General features: G+C 41.9%; 1 protein-coding gene across 1 annotated transcript in view; it reads right to left on the bottom strand.

Annotated features, from left to right (window-relative positions):
• The window catches only part of usp34 (ubiquitin specific peptidase 34), a gene marked incomplete in the record, with an annotated part of 152,736 nt that overhangs the window by 37,078 nt on the left and 106,247 nt on the right, over nt 1–9,411 (bottom strand).

Raw genomic sequence — 9,411 nt, 5'->3', positions numbered from 1 at the left:
CGGGTTTCCTACTTTATCAAATCAAGGGAACAGCGGACTCGGTGGACAGGAACACGACTACAAATTAATTATGTTGTTTTGCGTCAGGTGGGCGTGTAAATATGTCTCTCATTTGAAAACTAAAGCGGTCAGACAATAATAATGGAGTATAAAGTACAATATTTGCCTTTGAGATGTACTGGAGTAAATGTAAATGTTCAACCACAAGGTGACCCTCTATTTTATTTTTTGGGTGCTTCGACCTTTCTGAAAGAGTTTTAAACGCATTGTATTGGTGTTCGAAAATTGCCTGCATGTGAATTAGGCCTAAGTAAAAAAACAAAAAAAAAATGTAACTGTCCAATCGGTCTTTTAACCTGGTAACCCTAACAAAAAAAAAACCCTCTTAAAATTCATACCATGGGAGTCTTTTCAGTGTCGTATTAGTAACTCAAATTAACTAATTTTGAGAGCAATTCCTGTTGTCAAAAAAAACTCCCCCAAAAGGGCCCCCAAAAACAAAGCAGATTAACACCAACTACCCGCATATTTTCCGCTCATATTTTTCCGATCATTTCTTTTGACACTGTCAATAACTCACTGTCGGACGGTTCTGATTGGGGCACTTTATGTAGAGCCATGCATCGGCCACCAGTTGTCGTCAGCCATCCGATCCAAACCACTGAACCGCAGGAAAAGAAAATTAAAAAAAAATGTACCAAATATGAAGTGTAGTGAAACACAACAAGCATATATTAATTGGGCTTGGGATTACAAGGACAAAGTGAATACCCACGATTTCCATTCAAAGTCGATTTTCATTTGTTTCCAGTGTTACTCTGTATCATATGAAACTAGAAGTGATAGGAGTCACTATATTGCCTGTTGATCTCCATTTAGGACAAAGACAACAGCTTGTGATCAAACCCCAGAATCCAGAAAGAAACAAACAGTGGCGCTTTGAACTGATAAAGGCAGCTTATTTTTTTCCTGTTTATTTCCATATATCCATTTAATTTCAACCTCGTCCGGCGGCTGGCTGGTTGTTTAACTGTATGGTGAGGATTTCGTCCCTGCAGCATGGTGGCTGGGGGGGGGGGGGGGGGTGGGGGGGGGGGGGGGGGGGGGGGTGGGTGGGGGGGGGGGGGGGGGGGGGGGAACACATCAGTCCGATTTCTTCCACAGTTTTAAAACCAATGGTGCCGACACTAAGTGAGCGTGCGTTACCATTCTCCTTGGATGAATGACGTCTCGGGACAAAGGACGTGCTGAGCTGCAAAGAAATACATTTAACCGTTACGTTTTGTAATTTGTAGCTTATTAAAGGTGTCACAAATCCATAAATTATAATAGCTATAATATTATATTATCAGTAAATGCTATGTGTTACTTTGTTATGTTATAGGGTTGTATGGTTTTACAATTTGAGTTATAGCGTCAAAGCAAAACATTTGGTATTTTCTTAAATTCCATAAACCTGTTTAATTGTCAATAACATCCTCTGCAAACCTTCTTTCCTGTAAAATTCTGACTTTAAAAGACGAAATAAACCGTGAATCTGTTTTATTGCTCACCTTAGCGTTCATGAGGAGACGGCTTTGGGGTCCGTTAGCGTGCTGGGCATGGCTGCTAGCAGAGCTGCAACATGAAACTGGGCGGGGGAGGGGGTCATAGAAACATCAATACCCTTAATAAGGACTTAAAAAGGGTACCACCGTTTTTCCCCACCTGAACCCTTTTTTCTATGTTTGTTGGCGAGAAGTGAGTACACATTTAAAAAACAACGCACCTTTCACAGAACGAAGGGTCCCAAAGTGCTTTAACATTAAAACCAAATAAAACAGCAGCACATGAAACACTGAGCCCTGTGGCTGGTTAAGAGCTGGTCTAAAGATTTGTCTTCAGGTTTTTTTTTTTCACAATTACCCAGAATCCAAAGCTCTCAAAGCTAAAGGAGGAGATTTCCAGAGTCTTGGACCACCACACGAAAAGCGCCATCACCTCTGGTTTTAAAAACCGTTCGGGGGACAGTTAGAAGGTCTGAAGGACGCAGAGAGACCAGAAGGACAAAAATTTTAAAATGCCTCTAAAACCTACTGGAAGCCATGAAGAGCTAATTGACTGATGGACAACAGTCTCTGACATGGGTCCAGTTTTAATAGAGATCGCTGCGAATCGCACAATGTGTGTGGACTATACACCCTGTGTTCACTGGATTTCCCTTCCACAAATGCTTGTTTGTTGCTGACAGGCTCGATTATCTTCTCAAGTGTCGTGACAACATATGGGAAGGTCCCTTCGATATAGACCATTGAAACCTCTTTGAGACCTTTCTGTATTACCAGAAACGGCTCTGAAGTTGCTAAGCGCAAACCCCCAGACTCCATTTAAAAAAAAAAATACTAATTTTACTGGTTGGAGAAAGTGAAGGAGACCCAAAAAAACGCTTTTCATAGTTTTTTTGCTTCTGTCTACTTTGATGAAGTGTGTTTCACGATTATCAAAATTGTTGTCCACATGGATCTGGTGAATTAGCAACGCACTATTGCAGATGTTTAAAAAAAGAACGTGGACCTCCTAGAAATCCGTTCATCCTGCCGTCATATTGCTTAAATATTAATCTGATTCTGTCAGCCACAAAACTAGTGATTTTGTGAGTCAATACAAGCTGGACCACGGCCCCTCTTAAACCCACATTGTACTTGTTGCCCTCTGCCGACTGGGCAATGTCGAAATTGTCAATCAATCATACCAAAAGCTTAGAAAACGGGTTGAAAAAATACGGTCCTAACCAGTCCTGCCTATGTTACCATCCCATTATTTTTTTGTAAAAGATAAATAACTATTTCTCCATGAGAGAGACGTGATACTAACTGGTATGTCCTATATTTATTAGGCTCTTATTTGAGGCTGGAGGCAAAAGAAACGTTAGTTCCCTTTAAATCCAATTATAACAATGGGTGAGACGCTTATTCCATTCTGGCAAAACATAAATATTTTCTAAGGTGTAATTACTTGTTTTTACGTGTACGTCCTCCTTAAGATTTATATTCATGTTTGTGCCTGATTACTGTTCTTCGGTAAAAACCCGTAATTTTCCCATTTTATTTTGATCAATTCTACTTTTCTATCGTCTACTCCCCCAAAAAGTAGTGTGTTCAAATATATTTTTATCCTGGAGGACTGCATTTTGTCGTGCCAAATCCACTGAAAGAAACACACAGACATGTTAAATTACCATTTAAATGTACTTTTACATGACGCAAACTCATAAAAATTAGTCCCTCAGTACCTCCAGCAGATCAAGGAGAGAACGTCAAAGCTGAGTCACTTCCGTTCTCCTCCTCCCTCCACCCCTCATGTGAGAAGTAGCAGTTAGGCACTGTTGTGTTCTGCGATATTCATCACACTCACCGTTAACCTTCGGGGTCCCTCACGTGGTGGCGAAAACCTAAGAGATTTTTAAAAAAAACTAAACATCTTTTACCTTCTCGAAAGAGCGTTCCTGAACTTGTCGGTGACGGAGTCGGAGGTTGTAGGTCTGAAAAGGAGAAACTAATGTCAGCTAAATCCAAAAGCGACAAATCCCATTTTGTTTTTTAATTTCTCTTCTGCTGCCTTACTCGACCGTCCTGTCCCCCCCGAACACTCGGATGCCAGCTGGGCCGGTCGAAGGGCTTCCCCTCGGCTCGGTGAACATGTACCTGCAAAGTCAAGTAGCATCGGCCGTCACTCTATATTGACGGGTTCCAACAACTATATAGCGACATTTGGGGGGCGTTCCCTGATGCCTAAAAAAAACACACAGCAACAGTAGACAGGCGCTTTTTTTTTTCTTCCCCATCCAACTTCACACCTTTTATAAAAGACTTCACTACTTGTCAGGAAGGGTCCAAAAATAAGCTCATCCAAAAGGTAGCTAAATTTTGGCGAGGTGAAAATCTGGCACAAGATACTAATAAAATGGTTGTGTTTGCGACCCAGTGATCTCGCCTTTACCCTCTGGGGCCTGAGGCCATTTTTACAGTTTAGTGTCCGTCCTGATTTATTTTTATAAAAAAAAGCTTTTAAACTAACCCGTGTCCTACAGTCCGTCTGAACATCAGTTTTTTTCAGGACAAACTGGGGTTATTCGAATATTTGGGGTGCAGTGATCACTTGCATTTAAAATGGTTGTAGGGCCCTTAAGCTAACTAAATAATGAATCTTCCAGATTGTTTGATTCACAGACAGATAAGTAGAATAAGGCCATTTTTCCTCTCTAAAACACTTCTCTATGTCTGGGATCCACACGTGGAGGAATAATGAATTATATTACTTATACAGTTGACAAAATCACAAACCTTTCTCAAAGAAAGTCAAGACGCGTTTGCTCTCATGACATTTACTTATGCCAAGAATAACTAATGTCATATTTATTGGTATTTACACACCCACAGCAATGGTTATACAACAAATGCGTGTCTAAATAGTGCGCCTCTTTGCCTTCCTAAAGCCTATTGGCCTTTTTAGTCCCTGCTGTCTGGCCTTCTACACGAGGTGACGTTATCTCCCCTATATGGGCATACGTTGGGCCGTTATTTTCTGAAACACAGGAAGAGACGAGCCGCTCCTAGGCGGCAGAAATGAGGCCATACCGCGATGAATTAATGACAATAACGTTGACCAATCGTGGATGTAACAGTGTGATTTAACGCCCAATCGGCTGAAAGTGCCAGTCTGGATAGAAAACACACCTGTAGAGGCCATAAGTACCCTGAATAACCTCCGTAACACCCTACCATCGTCAGGTTTTTAGACGCAACCGTTGGTAATCAATAGCTTGTATGGTTAAAATGATTAACCTATGAAATCCGAGGGGCTTTTTTTAAGAGGGTTAGCAATCTCAGGAAAATCATTCCTACCACAGGCAATAAACTCTGGTACACTCATCACTGGTGTGGATAGACTCCGAGACACCACACTACTGGGCTAAGGCACCTGCACCATTGGTTCATATTACACTTTAGGCAAACATTTAGCATATTATTTAAGCAGTTGCACCTTTTGTTTCCCACCTGTATATATTTAAATATTTGTTCTTATATTTTATTCCTATTATTAGTATTCTTATTATATCATGTTTTACTGTTGTATGTATATTTTTTCCTAGTATTAATTTATATTTATATTCTGTTTGTTTGACGATGTATGTTGGCTGCTGTAATTTTCCCATTTTTTTTCGGGAGCATATCTATCTATCTATCTATCCCAGCTATCTATCCTCTATCCATCTATCATCCATCTATCTATCTAGCCATCCTATCCATCTATCATCCATCCTATCTACCATCTATCCATCTATCTATCTGCTCTATTCATCCTACTATCTATCCATCTATCTAGTCATCTATCTACCCCCTAGCAGTTTTCTCATGCACTACAATGTTAATTTCTCTTCCTCCAAATTCTAAAATGTGGTTTTAAATATTTTCGACTACTTGGGGTCCCTAAACAGTCCTCGGATTTGCATAAACTGGAATCTGACTGGAAGTCCAGACTCTTGTGGATCCAATGTAGGCCAACCTATTCATTTGTAAGCCATTTCATTATATTATATACATTAAAAAAAGACAATGTTTTTAAACTTGACCCCAAAGAATAAAATGACTGTTGTCACTCAAGGATAACCCAGTCTCATGAAACATTCACACAAACTATACGTCTTTGGGCATTTAGAGTATTGATTACTTTCCACGCACTTATCTGCCAATAATGAGGGTTTCTAAGCGTTTCCACAGGCCCTTAGGGACAGACCCTAAGAGTTCTTTTTTGTCCATATTCATTCTCTCCCTGCAGACCAGAACGTGTGACCTTATATTTCACTCTAAAGAGGCTCTGTCACCCCTGTTTGTCACAAACTAAAATAGGATCGTTCTCCAGTATTTAGGGATTGAGTGAAGATGCTAGCAACAGTGTCCAAGGGATGTTCCAAATAAGATCGAGCACACATCATTTAAGAGAGCATTTTGTCATAAAACGAACACTATAAGAACAAATTCTAAATATCACTGCAATCACCACTGAATGAGTTACTTTATGGAACATCTGCATGAAGAGAGAAAAATGAAATCATCTATACCCATGAACATGTTCAGAGATTATATAACTTAATAATATTCAGGGATACGAAAAGGATTAAGCGATAGTATTTGTAGAAAGACTGTGTGGTTTCTTGGCTTTACCTACTGGTAGGTCTATATACTATATAGTCTATATGCTAATATCTCTACATACTAACATGTCTATAACGAGTCTAGTATGGATTGTGTTATTTAATCTGCTGTAGATAGATGGTATGAAAGAAGAGACAGGGAAGAAAAAAGGTAAATGTGTTTGTGTGTGTATGCATCTGTGTCTATGATGTTTTAATAAGTGTAAATAACTAAAGCATACGATTTACTTCACTGCAGGAAAATAGAGAAATGGGGTTGGACCTGAGAAGTTGTTTATCAACTTTTCCTTCTCCTTTTGAACATGGAAATGTTTTTGTTTTTGTTTGATTTTTTCAATTTGGAAGACTGACTGTGCTGAGACTTATTTATCTGTCATATTATAATACATGGTTCAGGAATGCATGTATATACATCTTTACTTAAATGTTTTTTTTTGTTCAATAACTCTAAACAACAAAAGCAGTCTTCTGTCGCCACCACTTGTTTGTTCTTGTAGCGTGGGGGTTGACTAGTCTCTGATGAAGCTGTATTACTGGCCGCCGTCGGCGGTGCCCTTGTGCACACCGTGCCCGCCGAGGATGTCTTACTCGTACGCTCCGTGACTTTTGCCTCGCCCTCTTTTCCCGAAAACCTGCAGAGCACAACATCCATTATAACAACCATTATGTTCGCTCATGACGTGACAACCACAGACTTTCAGGAACCTGAAACATATTTGTGGTCTTTTACTATGTTGTCATTTGTAGTGTTTTGTGATTTTTTTTGGACGGACCCTCTTTTGCGCTCCCTCCTTTGCCAGGGAGTCCTCGTTGTAGGGCGTCATGGTCGAGGCGCAGCGGAAGGAGAAGTGGGGTGTTCCACCTTCTCCTTCATCATGTGGGGCGCACCATGTTGAATGTGCACCTCATGGTGTTGAAACTCAGGATCCGTGGCATCTTTTGAACACTCCCGTGGAGCAGGACGACAAAGCAGGTGTGAGATAATTAGGTTTTTTAGGTTTTAAAGAGCCCAGTTCAGACCCCGATTCGTGACGAGACAACTGTTTTAGAACAGTGCAGGAGAACGTTACAGCACCCTGAAGCGGCCCGTCGTACTACACTCAAGTCGCAATGGTACGACTCAGCTGGTGGGTCTCCAGAGGGCTGTTTAGAGCTTAAGAGACCTCTCCTGTTTCAACACCCATAAGAAGTCAGCTGGTGAAGTCTCCTGAGGCCTGGTTTTGAACGTAAGAGACTTCTCCTGTTAACCGCAATAGAGAAGTCGCTGTGAAGTCTCCAGAGGCTGGTTTTAAGACGTAAGCGACGTCACTGTGTAAAGTCATCCTCCAACTAATTGAAAAATCAAATTATCATAATCCTTTTTTAATATCCCTTCTTGCCTCGTCCCATTGGTGTAAACTAGCAGGTTTCGGACGCGGAGCGTGGCAGTAGTTTTGCCCGTCTTGTTGTGAATCTTTGTCTGACTTTTTTTTTTTTTTTTTCTTTCTTTTAAACGTGGCTGCTTTAAATACACTGATCCACCGACCTTTTCTCTGCACGACCTTCTTGCCACACTGGGAGCGTGTCCATGTTGTCCGCCCCCGATGTCCTTTGATCGTCACCTCACCCGAGATTCATGAAAAAGACAAAGACAGATATCCTAATAATAATAAATTAATTTGTATATCGCTTTCCGAGCTCAAAGTCGCTTAACAGGGTAGAGACAGTGTTTGTTTAAAAAAAACAAAAACAAAAACTAAGGATAGGCAGAACGAAATATGGGTCTTCAGAGGGACTGAAAATGTGAGGGGCCTCAGAGATGCGGATCTCATGGTGGAGGGAGTTCCACAGCCTTGGAGCTGCCCTGGACCAGGCTCGGTCCCCAAACTGCGGAGCTTTGAACTTGGGGGACATAGAGAGACCCGGCGTGGGTGGATCTAGGGCCCGTGAGGGTGGTATAACCCCTGAAGATGTTCTCATTGTCGTGTTTTTCCTCTTCTACTGATATGTTCTGGATTGAGTATTCCTGCGGCAGTTATAAGTATGTTGCCTTTTCCTGCGGTCAATTTGGGCTCATTTTATTGGAAAACGGCTCCGACAGAGGAGTGGTAGATTTATGATGAAGACTCCTCCCTCCCAAACTCCTTCACTATTTTCCACCTCAACGTCCCCCAACGCCCACTCGCTGTCTCCTCCTCCTCTGTCGGACCGTTTCCTCGCGTCGTCCGCTCAAAAATTCATAAACAACGCACTTTTTGTCTGGTTGTTGACTGATGATTTTTCAAAGCAAACTACGGTACATTTGGTGGTCGCGGTGTTTTAAATAGCCATCAAGACCCGCCTCATGTGTATTTTGAACCAATTCGGAGCCGTTCTCTGCTGGCAACGCTTCCTGAAAAGACCGCCGGATACAAATTCTGCGCCACGCCCCGCCTGCGGGAGTTCATGAGTTGCGCACGCATAACCGCGGTAGCTGTAACGTGACGCGCGAAGCGCCGCGCAAACGGTTAAATAGAGGAGAACTTTCTCAACACAAAGAGACACTTTTTTCATCTTCCGTTTGTCACAAAACATGCAACATCAACACTCTGGAGATCCGTTGTTTTTCACAGGAAGGAAGGGGGATGAAAACCTGTCAGCTCTCAGTTTGAAGCACTGTTCTGGTATTTCCTTGATGTTGTCCCAGTGTCCTCCAGCATTCATCCCCACCAGAGGGACAATGTCTCTCAGAGACAGACTGGATTCCTGTTAGCAAGCTCAAATTGAGTCATATCATCGTCCAGATGACTTCTGACACAGAGTGTAGCCTGCCCCGGTTTCTACTTTATCCAAATCAAGGGAACAGCGACTCGGTGGACAGGAACACGCTACAAATTAATTAGTTGTTTGCGTCAGTGGCGTGTAAATATGTCTCTCATTTGAAAACTAAGGCGGTCAACAATAATAATGGAGTATAAGTTACATATTTGCCTTGAGATGTACTGGAGTAAAATGTAAAATGTGCTGTATTTATAAATAGCGCTTTTTCCATCTTAACAACTGCTCAATAGCTTTTACATCTACAGAAACTTCACCATCACACACATTCCTACACTGTGGCCGGGGCTGCCGTACCAAGGTGCCACCTGCTCCTCCGTAAACATCAACACATTCACACTCGATGCGCAGCACCGGGGGCAACTCCGGGGTTCAGTGTCTGCCCAAGGACACTTCGACAATGACTGCAGGGGCAGTGATCG

Source organism: Etheostoma spectabile, chromosome 5 (assembly GCF_008692095.1).
Source record: "Etheostoma spectabile isolate EspeVRDwgs_2016 chromosome 5, UIUC_Espe_1.0, whole genome shotgun sequence".
NCBI lineage: Eukaryota > Metazoa > Chordata > Actinopteri > Perciformes > Percidae > Etheostoma > Etheostoma spectabile.
Note: the sequence above shows the minus strand (reverse complement) of the source record. Positions and strands in the feature narration are given on the sequence as shown.